The sequence below is a fragment of the Myotis nattereri genome, assembly GCF_964212035.1.
Source record: "Myotis nattereri genome assembly, chromosome: Y".
Lineage (NCBI taxonomy): Eukaryota > Metazoa > Chordata > Mammalia > Chiroptera > Vespertilionidae > Myotis > Myotis nattereri.
In genome coordinates, this window is record NC_138094.1 from 1,883,533 (window position 1) to 1,897,215 (window position 13,683).

Here is a 13,683-nt window from a genome sequence, read left to right on the forward strand (position 1 = left end):
CTTAGCCCGTGTGGTTCAGTGGAAAGAGAACTGGCCTGTGGACCGAAGGGTCCCAGGTTCGATTCCGGTCAAGGGCATGTACCTCGGTTGTGGGCACATCCCCAGTGGGGGGCGTGCAGGAGGCAGCTGATCGATGCTTCTCTCTCATCGATGTTTCTAGCTCTCTATGCCTCTCCCTTCCTCTCTGTAAAAAATCAGTAAGATATTTTTTTTAAAAATGTGATAAAAATGACACCCGACTCCCACCTCCCGATAATGTGACTGAAATGCTACCTATTTTCCCTGGAAATATACACTCTCCTTGTGGTTTTCAACCAGTGAGAACCCTCAGTGACTGCTTTCTTGTTGTATTTATTGATTGATTATTATTTTTTTTGTGTGAATCCTCCCCTGAGGACATTTTCCCATTCACTTTGAGAGAGAGAGAGTGGGAGGGACAAGAGGGAGAGAGGGAAACATGGATGTGAGAGAGAAGAGAGACACATCGATTGGTTGACTCCCACAGGCACCCAACCAGGGCTGGGGTTCGAGCCTGCAATGGAGGTACGTGCCTTCGACTGGAATCGAACCCGGGACCCTTCGGTCCACGGGCCTACAAAACTCCGTCCACTGAACCAGACAGAATAGGGCAACGTTGCTGTTTTGCTAAACAACTAGAGGCCCGGTGCACGAATTTATGCACGGGTGGGGTCGCTCGACCTGGCTGGCGATCAGGACCGATGGGGGCCAGCCAGCCAGGAGGAGGGACCGGGGGAGGTTGGCCGGCTGCTGGTCAGCTGTGGGAGCGCACTGACCACCAGAGGGCCGCTCCTGCATTGAGCGTCTGCCCCCTGGTGGTCAGTAGACGTCATAGCGACCGGTCGACTGGTCGTTCGGTCATTAGGCTTTTATATATATAGATGATGGGAAAACAGTATTTCTCAACGGTCTCTGAGGACAGAGATTCAGGGAGCCATGATCAATGTGTAGAGAATCAGTCTGTTTGGAAAACAAAGAAACAAACAGAGAAAAAGGCCACCCAGAACCCCCTCCCCGCCCCCCACTCCCCGCACCCAAAAAAAAGTCTCTCCAATGTGGTTCACAGAATTTTGCAGTTCACACACGGAATGCAGACCGGAGATCAAAAATGCAACACGAACTCACAAAACCACATTCGGAAGGGCGGGAAGGAAAGACACATAGACACATGCATATGTGTGTGTGTTCAACGTTCAGTTCTCCTCTTGCGGCCAGGCTTAAAAAAAAAAAAAAAAAGAAAGAAAAAAAGAAAAGAAAAAGTAAAAAAAAAAAAAAAAAACAGAAAAAAATACAAGAAGTGGATTTTCTGGTCAAGCACATTTTGTTAATAAACTTCGTATTTTTAAAGGACGCGCGTACACGTCTTCTCACGGGAAATGCCTGGGCCGTAATCGCACCGTCAGTGGGGTTAAAAAAAGGACAGTGGTTTGCAAACAAGAAGAAGTACGCGGAGACGTACTAATCTCAGGTCAAGGGAGGAAAAACAGGAGGAAATGCAAAAGAAAAAAAAAGAGAGAGAGAGAGATAAACTCATGCATCGAGCTCAGGAGGAGGGGAAAAGAAAAAAAGAAAAAAAAAAACAAGAAAAAATATACCTTCGTCGTCCCCTCGGTCATTACTGGTTATATCATCTGTGTTTCTCTTGCTGTTGGCTCCTGGCGTCAGACCGGGAAGGAAAGTAAAGGGAAAAAGAATTCAAAACCAACAGGTTGGCAAAAAAAAAAGAAAAAAAGTTCAGAAGAGAGAGAGCTACCACCCAATCAAAGACAAAAAAAAGAATAATGTCACACAAAAAAGTTAAAATCTGTATCCGCTGGATTTCAAAAAAAATAAAAATATGAAATAGGGTGATGCAACGTGTGAAGAAACAGAAAATATGTCAAGAAGAAACAATTTGGAGTGTTATTTGCAAAAAAAAATAAAAATTGGGTAGTTTGAGAAAATGCATTTTGGGGGGCTAAAAATGAGACAATTGCACAGAAAAAAAAAAAAAGAAAATAAGCTAATGGGACGTTGAGGGGGGAAAAAAAAGAAATAAAATTAAATTATCCAAAAGGAGATTTTTCCGATCTTACATGAAATGCATGTAAAATACCCAACGGTCTTCGGATGGTCCCACGGAATCACCTAGATGCATTCTTTGAAAAATGTCACTTTAAACGCTTGGCTTGAAACGAAATTCCACAGCGGACACGGAGAAACACATTAAAGCCATAAACCACGGGAAAAAAACGTCCACCAACATAGCTCAACGTGGGCGTGCGCGTCCGGCGTGAGAACTCAGAAACACACCGTTTCCCGTAAAAGTCGGGAAGGTCAGCGGCCAGTTTAAGTCACGGCCACAGAAGGACTTACCTATTCTTCCCGGTGAAATTAAAAATAAAAACTCTCACTAAGATTTTCAGTAAGTATTTCCGAAGTTGGAACAGGGGGAACCACGTTGGCTGTGTTCGAAACCCTTCTTAAGTCGTGGCTTCAAGGTTATTGCTGTTCGAATTTGTAAAAAAAAAAATGCATAACAGAAGTCACCTACCTTGGACACGACGCACAGAGGCCCCATAGGAATTCGCATGTAGACACACTGTGTGGAGTGAGCCTTAACCACACCAACTCCTACTATGTGCTCGGTACACAGGGCGTCATTATGGCTTTTTTTTTTTTAATATATTTTTACTAGAGGCCCAGTGCACAAATTCGTGCACCAGTGGGGTCCCTCGGTCTGGCCTGCGGGATCGGGCCGAAACCGGCTCTCCGACATCCCCCATGGGGTCCCAGATTGCGAGTGGGTGCAGGCCAGGCCTAGGACTCTACCCGTGCATGAATTTCGTGCACCGGGCCTCTAGTTGAAAATAAAAAATAAAAAATATATGTTCTTAAAAAGCGAGCCCATCAATTCTAAATGTTAGGGTTTATGCATGGGCTCTAGTTATATTTCATTTATCTACAGGGCGTCCCACATAAAGGTATACACGTTCTTGTCTGATATCGCAGGGGATTTTTTTCTTCTTTTCTGATTGAACCCAATAGAATGAATAAGTAATCAATATGTAGAGACATTTTGAGGGACACCCTGTATATTTCCATCCATTTAAATATCCTATTGGGTTTTTATTTTACGATTTTATTGATTTTTTTTTTTTTTTTTAGGGAGAAGGGAGAGGGAGAGATAGAAACATCCATGATGAGACAGAATCATGGATCGGCTGCCTCCTGCACACCCCCTACTGGGGATCGAGCCCGCAACCCGGGCCTGTGCCCTTGGCTGGGAATCGAACCCGGGACCCTTCAATGCACAGAGATGAAGCCCAACCAAGTCAGCCACACGAGCCAGGGTAGAGCCCTACAGCCTCGAATCACTGTGACTACACGGTTCCTTTCGAAACACGGACGCTAACCTAACCCCCATAATCTCCTCCTTTTTCAACAGGTTTATTTCTGCAATTTCTGACTTTCCAGGCAACGTTTCTAAATGAGTTCAGACCAGGGACGACGCTAAAACCCCCTGCTGAGACTTTTATAGAAAATTATCTGCCAAACGGCAATTTCGAATTAATTTCGCGTCGCCCAGCCTGACCCACAAGCAGAATTAGGTATCGCCTTTCACGTTCCGTGTGAATTTAATCTGTGGCCATCTTGGTCTTTTTCCGTGGCAAATAAAATCACTTAAACGGCCCCAAAGACAGCCGACGGCTCTCAAGTGTTGAATTCGGTTACAGACCTGAGCGATGCAAACACGGAATGAGACAAATCAGGGAAATCGATTTCGCTGGAACGTATCCCGGGGTAAACCCCCCCATAAAAGCCATCTCAAATCCTCCTCCCTCCTCAGATCTGCCCTCCCTGCGAAATGCCCCATAAAAATCAATGAAATCTTAAAATAATACCCCGTTACTTCTAATCAGTAGCACAAGCGTGTCAAACTCGCGGCCCACAACGGGTATTTCTGCGGCCCCGGCCAAGAGGACGGTATGTAAGAAACGTTTTAATAAAGGTCTCGTCACTTAATTTTTTTTTTTTATTGATTTTTTTTACAGCGAGGAAGGGAGAGGGACAGAGAGTTAGAAACATCGATGAGAGAGAAGCATCGATCAGCTGCCTCCTGCACACCCCCTACTGGGGATGTGCCCGCAACCAAGGTACATGCCCCTGAGCGGACTCGAACCCGGGACCCTTCAGTCCCCAGGACGATGCTCTAACCACTGAGCAACACTGGCCAGGGCTCGTCACTTAATTTTTACAATATCCTGTTATACATAATTATTAATAACGAACTACGACGTTCGATAATGACCGATGTCTCTCATCGTGTTGCATTCATGTCCCTCACGCGCCTTACACGCAGGCCCACCATCTCTTGACTGATACCGGCAGCGAATGTTCTAGCAGCCGATGGCCGCGTCCTTCGTCTCGGACTGACTTGCTAGGCGAGCGCAACGGGAAATACCTCGCTTTCGGAGAACGAGAAAAACAGGTTTATTTGCATTACGTATATTCATTAATGCCTTTGTGCGGTGTCTGGTCAGTGAATGTTCAAAAAAAGGTATTAAAATGTCCTTTAAATGCATTTATCAAATGCAAAAAATTAATAAAAAATATTTTTTAAAAATAAAATAAATAAAAACATGTAAGTGTGACTTTATAAATAAAATATCTCCATGCCCAGAGTCCGGAAGGATGTCCGTTAATTTTTTTAATATATTTTTTTAAAAAAATGATTGACATATATTTGCATTTTTTTCAATAATTTCATTTATTTATTAATATTTTTATTGATTTCAGAGAGGAAGGGAGAGGGACAGAGAGGCATAGAAACATCCATGATGAGAGAGAATCACGGACCGGCTGCCTCCTGCACGCCCCCTACTGGGGATCGAGCCCGCAACCCGGGCACGTGCTCTTGACCAGGAATCAAACCCAGGACCCTTCAGTCCACAAGCCGATGCTCTAACCACTGAGCCAAACAGGCCAAGGATACAGGGTTTTTTATGGGTCAAATATATATACAGATTTTTTCTTTTGCTTTTTGCTTTGAAAGACACAGTCTGAGAGAAAAATGGGAACAATCCGTGGTGTTTAGTTTGGCTAGAATTGGGAAGGATGCATTTCGCACTTTCTTCAGCAGGAACGGAATAAATGTATATAATGTGATAGGTCTCCGATAGACGGCTGGGCGTCTTATTAAAATCTCAGGACCTGGCAGCCAGACTGACACCAGGCAATTTCTTTTTTAGGTTGTGAATTTTGTTATCGAACGATTTCTTTTCTCGGGAATAAAACACACATCCTATTAGACGGAGAGGAGACGAACGTTCCTCCGATGGGAGATATATATATATATATATCCCCTCCCCTAACCACCGTGGGCGGGGGCCGGCGATGAGATCACCACGTAGTCAAACACTGGAACTAATTTAATATTGAATTATCGCCGACATTTCTCATGCACGTTTTTAATAGAGAAAACCGCGTGTGGAAAATGAAATCGGCTTTTATGGGCCCTGGGATGCACGTTCTGTAATGTTCTATTGAAACACACCCCCACACAGACAAGCAAAATAGAGATGGAAGAGAGAGAGAGAGAGAGAACGGGCAGATAGCACGGTGGGGGGGGGGGGAGTGGGCCTGGGGGCAGGGATTGAGCAAAAATGAAATAAAAAGAGAGAAATTTCTCATGGAAATCGACATCAGTGTGGGACTGTGGGGCGGAGAGAGGAGGGAAAAATAATACTGAATATAACTGTAATTGAAAAATAAAAAGAATAGCCCAGCTGCCGTGTTTCAGTGATCGAGCGTTGACCTATGAACCAGGAGGTACCGGGTTCGAATCCCGCTCAGAGCACATGGCAGGGTTGCGGGGTCAATCTCCAGCAGGGGGCGTGCAGGAGGCAGCCAATCCATGAATCTCTCTCATCATGGATGTTTCTCTCTCTCTCTCTCTCTCCTCCCCTTCCTCTCTGGAATCAATAAAAGCATTTCTTTAAAAAAAAATAAAGGAAAAGAAAAATATATTCCATATATTCCCCAGCCCGACTCAAGCAAAAAAATATCCTATATAATAAAAGCCCAATATGCAAATTGACCGAATGGCAGAATGATCGGCCGCTATGACGCGCACTGACCACCAGGGGGCAGACGTTCAACGCAGGAGATGCCCCCAGCCTACAGACCCCAGGCCAGCCAAAGCGGGTGCCAGTGTGGGCCCCTTGATCGCCCAATTGGTCACCCCACAGATCGGCCCTGATCGCTGGCCAGGCCTGGGGACCCCACCCGTGCACGGATTTCATGCACTGGGCCTCTAGCACCTAAATGACTGACTAGAGCAGCAGTTCTCAACCTGTGGGTCGCGGCCCCTTTGGGGGTCGAACGACCCTCTCCCAGGGGTCGCCTAAGACCGTCGGAAAACACATCTATAATCACATATTGTTTTGGGGATTGATCACTGTGCTTTCATGGTGTTCCATGTGTCACCATGAAAATCCATCCTGCAGATCAGACGTTTCCATGACGATTCGTAACAGCAGGAACATGACAGTGATGACGTAGCCACGAGAATAATGTTATGGTTGGGGGTCCCCACATCATGGGGAGCTGTGTTCAAGGGTCGCGGCCGGAGGAAGGTTGGGAACCGCTGATATAGATAGATATATAGATATAGATATAGATGATATAGAGACAGATATAGATGATATAGATATAGATGATATAGATATAGATATAGATATAGATATAGATTTAGATATAGATATATAGATGATATAGATATAGATGATATAGATATAGATATAGATATAGATGATATAGATATAGACATAGATGATATAGATATAGATGATATAGATAGATATAGATATAGATATAGATATAGATATAGATATAGATGATATAGATATAGATATAGATGATATATAGATTATATAGATAGATATAGATATAGATATAGATGATATAGATATAGATGATATAGATACAGATATAGATGATATAGATATAGATGATATAGATATAGATATAGATGATATAGATGATATAGATATAGATGATATAGATATAGATATAGATATAGATGATATAGATATAGATATAGATATAGATATAGATGATATAGATATACTGATGACGTAGCCACGAGAATAATGTTATGGTTGGGGGTCCCCACAGCATGGGGAGCTGTATTCAAGGGTCGTGGCCTTAGGAAGGTTGAGAACCACTGATCTAGCCTTGGATATTGTGTTTCGAAGGAAGGACGGCAATTCTGAAAAAAGGAAAAAGCAGGGTGAACGCTGGGAGAGAGACGTGTTTAAATGGGGTGAGGTCTCCTTTTTTTACAAAAAAATATATTTTTTAGTTGATTTCAGAGAGGAAGGGAGAGGGAGAGAGAGAGAAACATCCACGATGAGGGAGAAACCTGGACCGGCCGCCTCCTGCACGCCCCCTGCTGGGGATGGGACCCGCAACCCGTGAACGTGCCCTCGACGGAGAATCGAACCCGGGACCCTTCAGTCCGCGGGCCGGCGCTCTAACCACTGAGCCACACTGGCCAGGGCTGGGGTGAGGTCTCTCCGTCATCCGAATATCATTTTATCAGGCGCGGCGTCTGGTTTAAGCAGGTTGGGGCCCTGAAGTCCAAGAACACACTTGAGTTTTGGGGACAGACGGCAGCGACCAATAGATTTTTAGGGTGTTGCACACCAACCCGGTCATGTCCAGATGACAGAATAGGACCCAACTTTATCAAACACGTCCTGATCATCTCCAATCGTCCTCCATTGTAATATTCTCCGACAGCCCAGGCGGGGTGGCTCAGTGGTTGGGCGTCGACCTAGGAACCAGGAGGTCCCGGGTTCGAATCCCGCTCAGGGCACACGCCCGGGTTGCGGGCTCCATCCCCAGTAGGGGGCGTGCAGGAGGCGGCCGATGCATGATTCTCTCTCCTCATGGATGTTTCTCTCTCTCTCTCTCTCTCTCTCTCCCTCTCCCTTCCTCTCTGCAATCAATAAAAATTTAAAATTATTTATTCTTCTCTGCTGGCGTCAGCATTGTCTTCCTTCACAAAATCATGCCAAAAAAATAAAATAAAATAAAAAAATTAAAAATAAAAAAAGGAAATAATGCCAATGGTGACGGCGAGACTAGATTTTCCTGAATATGAAAGTTTAATCCGATACGTTTAATGGCCCCCAGCCAATCGATTCATTCTATTGTGCATTCACGTTAGCTGCAGGCCCAGATGTAAGCTCACTATCTCCCTTGCCGCTCACAGATTTTGCTAAATGAGTTGCATTTTTTTTTTAAAAAAAAAGCCTATTATCGGTTGAGATTCCGAACAGGTGCCTGCTAGCTTCGCGGTACGATTAGACGCCATCTCGGCTATTGACGAAAACCTCTTCCCGGTTATGGATTCTCCTATTTGTGATTACTATTATTCCTTTCTGTCGGTGCCGTGGGGAGCCGGGGAACGCAGCTTGAAATAGCCAACAGCGTAAAGAACACTTCGCAAGGAGGCGGTAAATAGGATTAATCTTGGTGCAAACACGTCTTTTTATTTCCTTTTTTTCTTTTCTTTTTTTCTATAAACACCAGTATTTTAGCCATGAAACTGACAGCTACCTCCAACGTCCAATACTCATTGCTGGTCGACACCCCGATGAGCTCTCAAGCTTTCCATGAAACCTCTCGCGGCCAATGTCCTCTCACGCACACTCTCTTTATATTTTGTCTTGGTTAATTCTTTTATTATTATCATTAATTATTCAGCCCAAAGTGGCTCAGTGGTACTTCGTTAATCAATAAAAAATTTACAATTTTTAATTATACACCTGAGTTTTCTATCAAAATTACTTCTTGCGTGAATTTTGGGGCACCGTCTATTTATATATATAGATATAGATACAGATAGATATAGATATAGATAGATATAGATATAGATATATAGATAGATAAAAAAATATATATGTAGGTATATATATATGTATGTATATGTATATGTATATATATTAAGATATATAGTATATATAAAAATTATACATATGTTATTGATTTCATAGAGGAAGGGAGAGGGAAAGAGAGATAGAAGCATCAACAATGAGAGAGAATCATGGACCGGTCGCCTCCCCCACGCCCCCTACTGGGGACGGAACCCGCAACCCGGAACCTGCACCCTCTTGCAGTACAGGAGCCCTCGGGGGATGTCCGTGCCCATGACTTGGAATCGAACCCTGACCTCCTGGTTCATAGGTGGACATTGAACCACGCCGGCTGGGCAAGGCCCAATACACTTTGAAAAAATACCTTTGCATGAACATAATCAAATGTCAGGGAAATGGATGGTCTGTGAAGAAGCCGGGTCAGAGGGCCCCGGAGACACCCGGCTCAATCGGGACCCACGGTGATGAGAACACACATTTCCCGCTATTTTCCCTTCCAACCCTGGGTGGTTTGGCTGTCATATCTTATTTCCCCTTTCATCAAACTTAAGTAAATATATTTTTTTTTCTCCCAACGTGGCCCAGGTCCCATTCGGAGCCGAAGGATTTCGGCGGAACATCTAATGGTTTATCCGTCACGTCGGCGATTAGGGTCCGACAGCCGCATTCATCTCGCCAGCCCTGGTCGGCGGCTGAGCCAGTGATGAATGGCTTCCATTTCTGGGGCCTAACGCGCTGGGGCGCCCACTGTCAGGCTGGAGACAGAAAACTCTATCCTCATATTTCTTGTTCCCTGTTCGACTTTCAAGGTCGAGCCCGGCCGGTGTAGCCCAGTGGTGAGTGCCGAGCGATGAACCAGGAGGTCAGGGTTCGATTCCTGGTCAAGGGCACAGGCCCGGGTGGCGGGCTCCGTCCCCAACCAGTAGGGGGCGTGCGGGAGGCGGCCGGTCCATGATTCTCTCTCATCAAGGATGTTTTTCTCTCTCTCTCCCTCTTCCTCTCTCTCTAAATACCAATAAAAACATATTTTTTAAAAGATCTGTGTTCTTCAGATTTCTTTCTTTCATTTATAATTCACATTCACGCCCCCTACTGGTTGGGGATCGAGCCCACAACCCGGGCATGTGCCCTTGACCGGGAATCAAACCCGGGACCCTTCAGCCTGCAGGCCGACGCTCTATCCACTGAGCCACACCAGCTAAGGCCGTGAATGCATCTTAAATCAATGTCTGAGACATGGTGATCACTAGGATATCGGCAAAAAAAAATCCGTACTAATAATAGAAGAATATGCAAATTGTCCAGGATGCTGGCAGGTATCGACCAATCAGGACGGGGTCAGGCAGGTGGAGAGCTCTCAGGACGCCTGCGCCAGGGGGTCCAAAGGTTGCGGAGAGGAAGGGAGAGCAGACGGGCAGTTAAGGGGATCAGGCTGGGGTGGGGGCAGGTGGGGGCAGTCAGGGGGATCAGGCGGGCAGATGAGCAGTTAGGAGCCAGGGGTTCTGGGTGGCGAGAGGGGATCCCAGATTGGAGAGGTGCTGGCCGGGCTGAGAGACCCGCCCCCTAACCCCAGTGCATGAATTTTGTGCACCAGGCGTCTCGTAACAATAATATGCATGAATTTTGTGCACCAGGCCTCTAGTAACAATAATATGCATGAATTTTGTGCACCAGGCCTCTAGTAACAATAATATGCATAAATTTTGTGCACCAGGCCTCTCGTAACAATAATATGCATGAATTTTGTGCACCAGGCCTCTCGTAACAATAATATGCATGAATTTTGTGCACCAGGCCTCTCGTAACAATAATATGCATGAATTTTGTGCACCAGGCCTCTAGTAACAATAATATGCATGAATTTTGTGCATCAGTCCTCTCGTAACAATAATATGCATGAATTTTGTGCACCAGGCCTCTAGTAACAAAAATATGCATGAATTTTGTGCACCAGGCCTCTAGTAACAATAATAATAATAATAACAATCGATCATAAAGTATCGCCTATTAAAAATAACAGATAAAAAAAATTTAAAAAATATATGTTTTGTGCTCGGCCAGCAGGACTTAATTTTTGAGCATCGATCTATGAACCAGGAGGTCAGGGTTCGAATCCCGGTCAAGGGCACAGGCCCGGATTGCAGGCTGGATCCCCAGTAGGGGGCATGCAGGAGGCGGCCGATCCGTGATTCTCTCTCATCATGGATGCTTCTCTCTCCTTCTCTCCCTTCCTCTCTGAAATCAATAAAAATATATTTTTTAAAAAAGAAACAGAACATATAAACCGCCTTTCATCACATCAGAGAGGATTGTATCAGTGACTCGGATGTTTATTCGCGACTCTAAGAGGCCACGCCCCTGGGGTGAGTGGAGACACGTCCCAGCGAAAATTGCGAATAAAGTTCCTCGCCCTGAAATGCAAAAGTGAGACATGTCCGACGCGCAAGACGCCTGGTACCAGAGACGCCTCGCGCTGGTCCGTATCGACGAGCTCATGGGACAAGGGAGTTGCCCCTGGTGAGATGAATAAAGCATGAATCTAATGTTACCAAAAAAGACAAAATAAAAAAAAAAACACTACAATCATCATCAATAAAAGTGATATTCACGAATTTCTCTTCCCGGACATGGAATTGCTCATGCAAGGGAGAGAATGTCGGCCCCATTCTTAAATTTTCCAGACCAGCAGGAGAGATAAGTAACAAAATGATTTAAAAAAAAATTGTAGAACCCTAAAAAATAAGCATATGAAATATTTATTTATTGACTATTTTCATGGCTGTATTACATGTCTCCTTTTTCGCCGATGGACCCCAACACATATGAAATATTTTATTTGGGGGGATTTATTTTGTTAATTTTCACCCGGTGATAGATATATTTTTCAGAGATTTTTTTTTTGAAAGGGTGCAAGGAGAGAGAGAGAGAGGCATCGATGTGAGAGAGACTCATTGATTGGTTGCCTCCCACTCGTGCCCCCACCAGGGCCCGGGATCGAGCCTGCAACCCGGGTTACCTGCCCTTGGCTGGACTCGAACCCAGGACCCTGGGGTCTGCAGGTTCCCGCTCTGGCCACTGAGCCAAACCAGCCAGCGAGGAGGTTTTGCCGAGCTGGCCCTTATACATGGGACGGTTTCCCCAATGTTCACGCAGTATTATCAACAGTATTCTTCCTCCCACTCGGTCGGAATTTTCCATAAGCTTGGGCTGAGAAGTCCTGCCTTTCAGACAAAATTCCGAGATATATGTGCACGCGACACGCGGTGCTGAATGCCAGCTCGAGGCAAGAGCCGGCAAAGCTTTTATAAGCGAGGGAGGAGCCGCGAGAGGCCAAAAGGTTCATGTTTTCGTCATAATCAAAAAGGTGATAATTCACGCCAGGAAATGGCGTCCGGGGTCTGTTTGGGATATTTCTATACTAGAGGCTCGGTGCACGAAATTCGTGCACTGGGACGGAGGGGGGACCTCAGCCCAGATTGCAAGAGGGCACAGGCCGGGGGACCCCACTGGTGGACCTGTGGGCTGTCTGCCCCCTGGTGGTCAGTGCACGTCACAGCGAGCGGTAGAGCGGCCTTAGCATATCATTAGCATATGACGCTCTGATTGGTTGAACGGACGATCGGACATGTACCCTATTAGGCTTTTATTATAGGGGATCCGGGACCATTGGTGGTGGTGGGTGGCGAAAAGGTATCCATTTAAGATAAACGGAAAAATAAAGACTCTAGCCCTGGCCGGTGTGGCTTAGTGGATAGAGCGTCGGCCTGCGGACTGAGGGGTCCCGGGTTCGATTCCCGTCGAGGGCATGTATCTTGGTTGCGGGCACATCCCCAGTGGGGAGCGTGCAGGAGGCAGCTGATCGATGTTTCTAACTCTCTCTCTATCCCTCTCCCTTCCTCTCTCTAAAAAAAAATCAATAAAATATATTATAAAAAATTATAAAAAATATAAAAATAAAACCTCGATAACAATACTACAGTGAGGGCCCAATTTTTCTTTTTATTTTTTGGGTTGATCCTCACCCAACGATATTTTTTTCCACCGATTTTATTTTTGAGAGAGACAGGATGGAAGGAGAGGAGGTTAGCGGGAGAGAGAGAAACATCGACATGAGATGGGTTGGGGGCCTCCACCACTCACCCTGCCCAGGGCCTGGGATCGAACCTGGAACCCAGGTGGGTGCCCTTGACCGGGAATCGAACCCGAGATCCTAAGAGGCAGGGGGCCATTGCTCTAACCACTGAGCTTGCTGGCCAGGGCGAAATCTGGGTCTAGAACAAAAATCTAGAAGCAAAAACAAAAACCCACAAAAATAGGTGCCCAATAGAAGAACTGCTCTTTGCGTGACGACGGCTGAGCGAAGGTGCAGCCAAACCCCACCTGCTTACAGTTTTGTCCACAGTGTTGGGTGCGAGGAGCGCTGATCGAATGGACATCATCATGCCTGGCCGGCGTGGCTCAGGGGTTGGTGGTTGACCTGTGAACCAGGAGGTCCCGGGTTCGATTCCCGGTCAATTGCACATGCCCGGGTTGTGGGATCCATCCCCAACCAGTAGGGGGCGTGCAGGAGGCGGCTGATCCATGATTCTCTCTCATCATGGATGTTTCTTTCTCTCCCTCTCCATTCCTCTCTGAAATCAATAATATACATACATATTATACATAAATATATATATATATATATATATATATATATATATATACACACACACACATATATACACACACACATATATATATA

At 45.5% G+C, this 13,683-nt stretch overlaps 1 protein-coding gene across 1 annotated transcript in view; it reads right to left on the minus strand.

Annotated features, from left to right (window-relative positions):
* The window catches only part of LOC308512214 (neuroligin-4, X-linked-like), a 118,331-nt gene that overhangs the window by 60,053 nt on the left and 44,595 nt on the right, over positions 1–13,683 (minus strand). The gene's annotated exons all lie outside the window — the stretch shown is intronic.